The sequence below is a fragment of the Saccopteryx leptura genome, chromosome 1, assembly GCF_036850995.1.
Source record: "Saccopteryx leptura isolate mSacLep1 chromosome 1, mSacLep1_pri_phased_curated, whole genome shotgun sequence".
Lineage (NCBI taxonomy): Eukaryota > Metazoa > Chordata > Mammalia > Chiroptera > Emballonuridae > Saccopteryx > Saccopteryx leptura.
Window position 1 is genome coordinate 266897455 of NC_089503.1, and position 11211 is coordinate 266908665.

The window sequence follows — 11211 nt, forward strand, 5'->3', positions numbered from 1 at the left end:
TAGGAATAAATTTAACCAGGGAGATTGAAGATTTGTACTCTGAAAATTATAAAACATTGATAAAAAGAAATCAGGGAAGATAAAAACAAGTGGAAGCATATACCGTGCTCATGGTTAGGAAGAATAAACATCATTAAAATGTCTATATTACACAAAGCAACTTATAAATTCAATGCAATACTGATTAAAATACCAATGACTTACTTCAAAGATATAGAACACATATTCCAAAAATTTATATGGAACCAAAGAGAACACGAATAGCCTCAGCAATCTTGAAAAGGAGGAATAAAGTGGGAGGTATCACACTTCCGGATATCAAGTTATACTACAAGGACATTGTACTCAAAACAGCCTGGTACTGGCATAACAACAGGCATAGAGATCAATGGAACAAAACTGAGAACCCAGAAATAAACCCACACTTTTATGGACAACTGATATTTGACAAAGGAGGTAAGAGCATACATTGGAGTAAAGACAGCCTCTTCAACAAATGGTGTTGGGGAAATTGGACAGCTATCTACAAAAAAATCAAACTAGACCACCAACTTACACCATTCACAAAAATAAAATCAAAATGGATAAAATACTTACATGTAGCTGTAAAACCATAAGCATCTTGGAAGAAAACATAAGCAGTAAGCTCTGTGACATCTCACAGCAATATATTTGCCGATTTGTCTCCACGGGCAAGTGAAATAAAAGAAAGGATTAACAAATGAAACTTTATCAAACTAAAAAGCTTCTGCATAGCTAAAGACAATAAGAACAGAATAAAAAGACAAACTACACAATGGGAGAATATATTTGACAATGCATCTGATAAGGGGTTAATAAACAAAATTTATAAAGAACATGTAAAACTCAATATCAGGAAGACAAACAATTCAATCAAAAAATGGGTGAAAGAAATGAATAGACACTTCTCCAAAGAGGACATACAGATGGCCACTAGGCATATGAAAAAATGCTCAACATCACTAATCATTAGAGAAATGCAAATTAAAACCACAATTAGATATCACCTCACACCAGTCAGAATGGCGCTCATCAACAAAACAACACAGAATAAGTGCTGGCGAGGATGTGGAGAACAGGGAACCCTCCTGCACTGCTGGTGGGAATGCAGACTGGTGCAGCCCCTGTGTAAAACAGTATGGAAAATCCTCAAGAAATTAAAAATCGAACTGCATTTGACCCAGCTATACCACTGTTAGGAATATACCCCAAGAACACCATAGCACTGTTTGAAAAGAAGAAATGCACTCCCATGTTTATGGCAGCATCGTTCACAACAGCAAAAATCTGGAAAGAGCCCAAGGGTCCATCAGTGGACGAGTGGATTAAAAAGCTTTGGTACATATATACTATGGAATACTACTCAGCCATAAGAAATGATGACATCGGATCATTTACAACAACATGGATGGACCTTGATAACATTATACTGAGTGAAATAAGTAAATCAGAAAAAAACTAAGAACTATATGATTCCATACATAGGTGGGACATAAAAATGAGACTCAGAGACTTGTACAAGAGTGTGGGGTTTACAGGGTTTGGGGGAGGGGATGGAGGGGGTTGGGGGAGTAAGAGGCACAAAGAAAACCAGTTAGAAGGTGACGAAAGACAATTGGACTTTGAGTGATGGGAATGCAGCATAATCAAATGTCAAAATAACCTAGAGAAGTTTTCTCTGAACATATGTACCCTGATTTATCAATGTCACCCCATTAAAATTAATAAAAAAAAAGAATTTGTCTCACGGCTAATTCAGGCAGTTAGAAGAATAGTATAAGGATGATAATTCTGCTTCTTTGGCCACATCCTGCAAAAGGGGCCCCAAGAAAATTGGTGATTTGGCTCCTGTGATTTTGCCAATTGGATTTAAAGAAATTGGTCAGGAACGCCCTGAAATAGAACTAACAATACATGAACATAAATTTAAGGACTTTTATTAGATACTGGAATTGATGTATCTGTTATATCTAAGCTACATTGGCCTCCTTCCTGGCCCACTCATGCAGCAGCCACAGAATTACAAGTATAGGGCAGAGTAAATCCCCTAAACAAAGTTCTAGTTTTTTACATTGGGAAGATTAAGAAGGTCATTCTGGATTTTTTAAGTTTTCTGTGCTCCCTAGATGGCCAGTTAATTTGTGGGGTAGAGATGTTTTGAACAATACGGGAGCATTTCTTGTCAGTCCTAATGGTTTAGTCAGTACTCAGATGCTTGATCTGGGATTTTTGCCCACCAAGGGACTAGGGAAAGAACAGCGAGGAATTCTCACCCCCATAGAAGTGGCACCCAATACTAGAAGGTGTGGATTAGGATATCAAAATTTATCCTGCTACCGCAATAATGCATTGTGCAGACCCAATTATTTGGAAATGAGATAATCCTGTATTGGGTAGACCAATGGCCCCTTTCTCAGGAGAAACTTAGGGCAGTTGCTCAATTGGTACAAGAGCATCTACAGCTTGGCACATTGAACCATCTAATAGCCCATGGAATGCACTTCCATATTTTGATCTTGTCACCTCCTGGATTATCAAGGGGCATAGGCAACCCTTACAGCTTATAGGTTTTGAGCCTCAAAATTATTGTTGTTCCTTTTTTTCAAAGGATCAACAACAATGGCTCTGGGAAACTTCCACTAAATGGCAAATCGCTTTTGCAAATCAATGGACAACTTTATACTGGAACAGTCAACTTAAAATCAGCTCAAAGACTAGAATTATATGCCATTATCATGGCTTTTCAGCATTTGCCATATTCCTTCTTTAATCTATATACAGACAGCAAATATTTACTTATGGTTGTTTCCACTATAAAGACTGCTGTCTTAGGGACAACCGCTGATGAACTATTTCAGCAGTTCCTCCTTCTTCAAAGACTTGTATGTCAACATAGAGCTCTATGTTTTATAGGACATACTCAAGCTCACTCCATGCTCCCTGGAGCTTTAGCACAAGGGAATGTCCTTGTTGATCAAGCTACCCAAAAGAAAATTATTGGGAGCAACCATGACAGATAGAGCAATTCAGTCTCCTACTATTATTCACCAGAACGCTGCAGCCCTGTGTAAACAGTTTCAACTTTTTCGGGAAGCAGCATGACTGATTGGTAAATCCTGTCCAAGGGGTCCTATTCTATAATCTGTCCCTTCATTTGGAGTTAACCCTCAAGGACTCCTACCAGGACAACTTTGGCAAATGGATGTTACTCATATACCTTCATTTGGCAAACAGTCCTATGCCCACGTTACAGTGGATACCTATTCTGGATTTATAGTAACCTCTGTCAGAACAGGAGAGGCTGCTAAGCATGTTATAGCTCATTGTTTGTATGCATTTTTCTATTATTGGATTTCCTCAACTGGTTAAACTGACAATGCTCCTGCATATGTAACAAAAGCATTTACTGTATTTTGTCAAACCTTTCGAATTATGGGCATTTCTTACAATCTTTAAAGTCAAAGTATTATTAAAGTGTACCCAGAAAATATTTTAAGGTCATTTAAAAAAATTAAAAGGGGGGGAGTCATATCCTGGAACTCCTATTGGTCTACCATATCATGCTTTTTACTTAAAAAAATTTAAATTTCTTTTTTTTTTTTTTTTGTATTTTTCTGAAGCTGGAAACAGGGAGAGACAGTCAGACAGACTCCCGCATGTGCCCAACTGGGATCCACCCGGCATGCCCACCAGGGGCGATGCTCTGCCCCTGCTATGCCCCTCCAGGGCGTCGCTCTGCTGCGACCAGAGCCACTCCAGCGCCTGGGGCAGAGGCCAAGAGCCATCCCCAGCGCCCAGGCCATCTTTGCTCCAATGGAGCCTCGGCTGCGGCAGGGGAAGAGAGAGACAGAGAGGAAGGAGAGGGGGAGGGGTGGAGAAGCAGATGGGCGCCTCTCCTGTGTACCCTGGCCTGGAATCGAACCCGGGACTTCTTCATGCCAGGCCGATGCTCTACCACTGAGCCAACCGGCCAGGGCCTAAATTTCTTTTGAATGCTGATGAACAGGAGATGCCAAATCTTTTTCTCCTGCAAACTTCTACCTTCTTTTATTTGATCCAGCTAATAACACTGTTTTTTCTTTTTCCAAATAGCTCCAGATATAGGGAAAAGGTTTATATAGGTGGATGGGGATCCACCAACCCCTCAGTGAGATCTTCTGAGCATGGCTTTTAAGGTACCAAGAGGCAGAAAAAACTCAATAGAGATCAGGTGAACTACCAGCTTTTAGGATACATGCTTAAAGGCTCCAACGTCCCAAAGGGGTCTCATAGGATTCCATCTGGGTCCTGCTTCAATAGTGAATAGGAAGGTCATTGAGCTAAAGCCTGCCAGACTTACATGCCTTTGCTGTGAGGAAAAAGAGACACTGGAATGTAGGCTTCTCCCTCACTCCTGTAAGGGAGGGTTCAGTCTCTTCCAGCCCTGCTCCAGCCACCTATGACCTAACTTTGCCCAGAATGCTGGAGTCTGCCACTGAAGGCTTTAGGTGCCCAGGGCCGTCGGCCCCATCTACAACACTGTGGATGAGCCTAGGGTATTTCTTCCAAGAAGCAGGTAAACTGATCTCACTTGCACAAGAGCCACTTAACTATGTCTTGCCTGAATAGTTGGGATTTTTATTCTTTCCTTGAAGATCTCTGATGTGGGTGTTGATAGTCCTATTTTCTGCTGCTTTGTTTCCTTTATTCCTCCTACCTCAATGCCCCACTCATATTTCAGGCTGGGACCGACTCCTAATTTAGAGCTCTCTCTCCCCCTTTTGCCAACTTCTATTATGAATTTACCTTTGCCACCCAGCTTAGTGTATCCCAAGGTTCTCTTTAACACACCACAGTTGCAGAACTCCAGGGAAAAGCAACCTGGTCTCATCTCTCCAGGCAGAGGAGAACAGAAGCTCCATCTCCACACATGCTGCAGATGGCTTTTCCAGTCTACCTGAATCATTACCAGCTAGAAGCAACGGTCATTGGGACTTGGATGTGAGCTACACAGTATAGAATTGTGACAACAATTCCAGTGCCATGCAGACTTTTTCCTGGATGTGGACTTTTCCTGGACTCCTGCTTCTTGTGACAGCTCCTAACAGACTGAACTGAGGTTGGGTTGCATTTGCAGGGATTTGGAATGGTGTTGGTGCCAACTTGGACTTGGTGAACATGTTAAGGACACTACTCTTTTATGGAATCTTGCTGTATTGACTAAGAGTTTGTTTAAAGGCTTTAATCACTGTAAAAAAAATAGAAAACTGGATAAAGAAGATGTGGCACATAGACACTATGGAATACTACTCAGCCATAAGAAATGATGACATCGGATCATTCACAACAAAATGGTGGGATCTTGATAACATTATATGGAGTGAAATAAGTAAATCAGAAAAAAACAAGAACTGCATGATTCCATACATTGGTGGGACATAAAAATGAGACTAAGAGACATGGAGAAGAGTGTGGTGGTTACCGGGGGTGGGGGGGGGGGTGGGAAGGAGGGAGAGGGGGAGGGGGAGGATCACAAAGAAAACTAGATAAAAGGTGACGGAGGACAATCTGACTTTGGGTGATTGGTATGCAACATAACTGAATGACAAGATAACCTGGACATGTCTTCTTTGAATATATGTACCCTGATTTATTGATGCCACCTCATTAAAATTAATAAAAATTTATTTATAAAAAATAAAGGCTTTAATCATTAAAAAAAAAGAAGACTGGATAAAGATGTGGCACATATACACTATGATAAACTACTCAGCCGTAAGAAATGATGATATCGGATCATATACAACAAAATGGTGGGATCTTGATAACATTATACGGAGTGAAATAAGTAAATCAGAAAAAACCAAGAACTGAATTATTCCATACGTAGGTGGGACATAAAAATGAGAATAAGAGACATTGACAAGAGTGTGGTGGTTATGGGGGAGGGGGAGGGGTACAAAGAAAACTAGATAGAAGGTGACGGAGGACAATCTGACTTTGGGTGATGGGTATGCAACATAACTGAATGACAAGATAACCTGGGCATGTTTTCTTTGAATATATGTACCCTGATTTATTTATGTCACCCCATTAAAATTAATAAAAAATTATGTATAAAAAAAGAAAGTATTATACTGAGTGAAATAAGTCAGAAACAGCTTTCATACATGGGATATGAAACTCAGAGACCCAGATAACAGTGTGGTGGTTACTAGAAGGATGTGGGTTTCGGGGAGTGGTAACGGGTAAAGGGGGCCAAATATACGGTGATGGAAGAGGATTTGACTGGGTGATGGGCACACACACACACACACACACACACACACATATACACATTAAAGAAAAGAAAAAAAATTAAGAGAAAAATATTCAGCATTAAGTCAGAGATAGGAGATACAAACCCATATTAACTTTTTAGTCATTAGTGAAGAATGGAACAGATGTTTAGTGAGATATGGGAGGAAATCCAAGAAAGCACAGAAAGGGAGGGAAGGAGGGGATCTGGCCCTGTGACCCATGTTGGCTCCTATGTGTGGACATCTCCCATGAATTTCATTTGATTTTGACGTTTCCCTGTTTGCTTTAACTCTTTTGAAGGTGATTCTATGACTTGCAAGTAAAGCATTACTAATATAATTATAAAAATCACAAGCAACGAAGTAGTTTGTGTAGTCTGATCCTATTTTTGTTAAGTAAAATATGGGTAAATGTCTATAAAATAAAACCTGAAAATATATACCCTAAAAATGATAACAATGGCTGTATTTGGGTAATGGGATTCTGGGCACACTTTACTTCTGTTTATAATAATTAATTATACGTGTGTTGTCCAGAAAAGAGGGCTGTTCAGCCTTCAATAAAAGATTAGTGAGATATCAGTTATCTCCTTGGGAGTTCAGAGCCTGGACCTTGATAGCGAGGACACAGGACAATGATGTTTTAACAGCAGGAGGACCAGAGTGATGTTGGATGGAGACCTGGGAAATGTATAATGAGACGAGAGGTGAAGGGGAAGGAGCAAACAGGTGAATCAGTGTCACTGTGAGCTTAGGTTATTATGTACAATTGCCAAGAAACGGGATGCCTAGACAGCTGGTGTAATCAGTAATCACCTGGTTGCAAGGAACGAAAGTTCCTTCACATTTGAAGTTTTAAAAAGTTTTGTAAGAAGAAATTGAGACATCTTATTGACCCCCAAGTACATAACCACAGCCTGCTGATGTCTCCATGTCTCTCTTTCTCCGCATCTATTGGCCTCTCCTCATTTCCCTGCCCTCTCCTGTTTGCTGTCCCGAAGACTCTGTGAACTTCGAGCCACCTCTTGGTTAAAGCAGGCAGAGCTTCCAGGGCATGTTACATGGTGTCGCACTTTCCTGTGTTTGTGTTTCCCACCTCTGTGAGTTCACCGACAGTGGGAATAACTCTCTTTCCTTCTCTTTCGTCCATCACTGGAAAGCTTCTCCACAGATAATCTGTTTTGAGTAACAAATATGACCGTGTGGGTGGAAGTACTTTGTAAACTGAAGCATCGCATGATTATAAGATATTTTGGTGCATTTCATCAAGGCAATCTTTGATGCATTCTTACTCCAGGCCTGTTCCTGGTAGAATGTTTAGGCAGGCCAGGAGCAGAATTAAAATTAATTTTACCAACTGTTCTCCTGAGTCAGAAATCAGATGTGCTGAGACATGTGAAAGTGCCTACCACCATACCTGGCACATAGTAGCCTCTTAAATTTTACGTCCCTGAAAAGGGGTCTGTTCTCTTAAGAGGGACCAGGGGAGAATGTACTCTAGAGAAGGAGGGGCTCAAGTGCCCTCCTGTGGTCCTAGAGCTCATCAATAAGAGACCACAGCCCATTAAGGAGCCCAAATGCTGACATCAGGCTCCAGAACATGGCTTCACTGTGTTCACCTGACTTCCCTTATCCTTTCCAATGATCACGTCTCTTCTGTCCAGAAACTACAACTTTAAGGATCCTGCTCTGATACTTAACCTTCTACTTGGCAAAGCTGGGATTCTGTTTTTTGACACTAAGTTGCAACATGACTGCACTTCTCCCTAGCTGCTCTTAGGTGATTCTACCTTCTTACTATCAGACAGAGAAGAAGGAAGTTCTAAGGAGAGATAATGCATCCAAATACATGCAGGTGCTGTGTCTGAGGAACAGCGAATAGTCTGTTTGTAGGGAAGTGGGGACAAGGCACCTTTGCATGAGCTGGAAAGAGATGTTTAGACTAGAATTTGAAGAAATGGAGACATTTTGAAGGTTTTCCAGGTGAATAGTAGCCAATCAAAGCCTGAGGAAAGAAAAATAGATGGTGCATTAAGCAGGGGATAAGGGAAGGATGTGCTTTTAGCAACATTGGCTGTACGACCTTCTTTCAGTTCACAAATTATTTTTCTTTTTACAATAAGCCTAGGCAGGTAGCAAGCTAGGGAAGTAATCCAGGCCAGAGGTAATGAAGGGCTTGGACCAGGACAGAAGCAAAAAGAATGGAGAAGAGATGGTTGTGAGAGACAATCCAGGAATAGAGCCAATAACAGAGAGTCTGTAGCTCATAGCAGCGGCATAGCAAGGACAGCAAAGGATGGACAGTAAAGGAAATGTTTCCATGAGGGAATCAACAGGTCAGATGCTTTATAGTAACTCAGAGGACCTGGGGGGGCACCAGCAGGATGTGAGTCAGTCAGATTGGACAGGCTGGTCCCCATTGTCAAATGTTGCTTGACACATGAAGGAAAAGATAACTTTAAAAGTAATCTCTAAAGAGTAACAATTTTGTGTGTGTGTGTGTATGTGAAGAAACACACTCACTGCCTAATTAAATTAACCATCACAATAACCCCATGAGGTTGACTGTACCAGTGCCCTCCTCTTCATACTAATGAGCAAACTGAGCACCAGCAAGGCCATGTGGCTCCCACAGGTCATAGAGCCAAGAAGTGGTTGTGAAGAGCCTCAGACACCTGTGTACCGACTCTTACTCCAGTGTGTTTTATTTTTTTAAGAACTTAAAATTTTGGGCCCTGGCCGGTTGGCTCAGTGGTAGAGCATCGGCCTGGCGTGCAGAAGTCCTGGGTTCGATTCCCGGCCAGGGCACACAGGAGAAGTGCCCATCTGCTTCTCCACCCCTCCCCCTCTCCTTCCTCTCTGTCTCTCTCTTCTCCTCCCACAGCTAGGGCTCCATTGAAGCAAAGATGGCCCGGGTGCTGGGGATGGCTCCTTGGCCTGTGCCCCAGGTGCTGGAGTGGCTCTGGTCACAGTGGAGCGATGCCCCGGAGGGGCAGAGCATCGCCCCCTGGTGGGCAGAGCGTCGCCCCTGGTGGGCGTGCCGGGTGGATCCCGGTCGGGCGCATGCGGAAGTCTGTCTGACTGTCTCTCCCCGTTTCCAGCTTCAGAAAAATACAAAAAAAAAAAAAAAAAAAAGAACTTAAAATTTTATTCTTTAATTACAGTTTACATTCAATATTAGTTTGTTTTAGTTTCAGGTGTACAGCCTAATGGTTAGAGAATCATGTACTTTACAAAGTGTCCCCTGATGTTTCCAGTGCCCACCTGGCACCACACATAGTTATCACAATATTATTGACTAGATTCCCTGTGCTGTACTTACATCCCCATGATTGTTCTCTAACTCTCAATTTGTAGTTCTTTTTTAAAAAAAACTGAAAAATTATATTTATTATTACTATTGTTATAATTAATTCTTATTTTATTTTATTTTTAAAATTAATTTAAATGGGGTGACATTGATAAATCAGGGTACATATGTTCAGAGAAAACATCTCCAGGTTATTTTGACATTTGATTATATTACATACCCATCACTCAAAGTCAAATTGTCTTCCATCACCTTCTATCTGGTTTTCTTTGTGCCCTTCCCCTCCCCTTCCTTCATCCCCCCCCAGTAACCACCACACTCTTGTCCATGTCTCTGAGTCTCATTTTTATGTACCACCTATGTATGGAATCATATAGTTCTTAGTTTTTTCTGATTTACTTATTTCACTCATTATAATGTTATCAAGGTCCATCTATGTTGTCGTAAATGATCTGATGTCATCATTTCTCATGGCTGAGTAGTATTCCATAGTGTGTATGTACCATATCTTCTTTATCCAATCATCTATTGAAGGGCTTTTTGGTTGTTTCCATGTCTTGGCCACTGTGAACAATGCTGCAATGGACATGGGGCTGCATGTGTCTTTATGTACCAATGATGTTGAGTTTTGGGGGTATATATCCAGTAGAGGGATTTCTGGGTCATATGGTAGTTCTATTTTCAGTTTTTTGAGGAACCACCATACTTTCTTCCATAATGGTTGTACTACTTTACATTCCCACCAACAGTGGATGAGGATTCCTTTGTCTCCACAGCCTCTCCAACATTTGTTATTACCTGTCTTGTTGATAATAGCTAATCTAACAGGTGTGAGGTGGTATCTCATTGCAGTTTTGATTTGCATTTCTCTAAGAACTAATGAAGATGAGCATTTTTTCATTTATCTGTTGGCCATTTGTATTTCTTCCTGGGAGAAGTGTCTGTTCATGTCCTCTTTCCATTTTTTTATTGAATTGTTTGTTTGTTGTTGAGTTTTGGGAGTTCTTTGTATATTTTGGATATTAGGCCCTTATCTGAGCTGTTGTTTGAAAATATCATCTCCCATTTAGTTGACTGTCTGTTCATTTTGCTGTCAGTTTCTCTTGCTGTGCAAAAGCTTCTTAGTCTGATGTAGTCCCATTCATTTATCTTTGCCTTCACTCCCTTGCCTTTGGAGTCAAATTCATAAAGTGCTCTTTAAAACCAAGGTCCATGAGTTTAGTACCTATGTCTTCTTCTATGTACTTTATTGTTTCAGGTCTTATATTTAGGTCTTTGATCCATTTTGAATTAATTTTAGTACAAGGGGACAAACTGTAGTTGAGTTTCATTCTTTTGCATGTGGCTTTCCAGTTTTCCCAACACCATTTTTTGAAGAGACTTTCTTTTCTCCATTGTGTGTTGTTTGGCCCCTTTATTGAAAATTATTTAGCCATATATATATGGTTTTATTTCTGGGCTCTCTATTCTGTTCCATTGGTCTGAGTGTCTATTTTTCTGCCAGTATCTTGCTGTTTTGATTATCATGGCTCTATAATATAGTTTGAAGTCAGGTATTGTAATGCCCCAGCTTCATTCTTTTTTCTTAGGATTGCTTTGGCT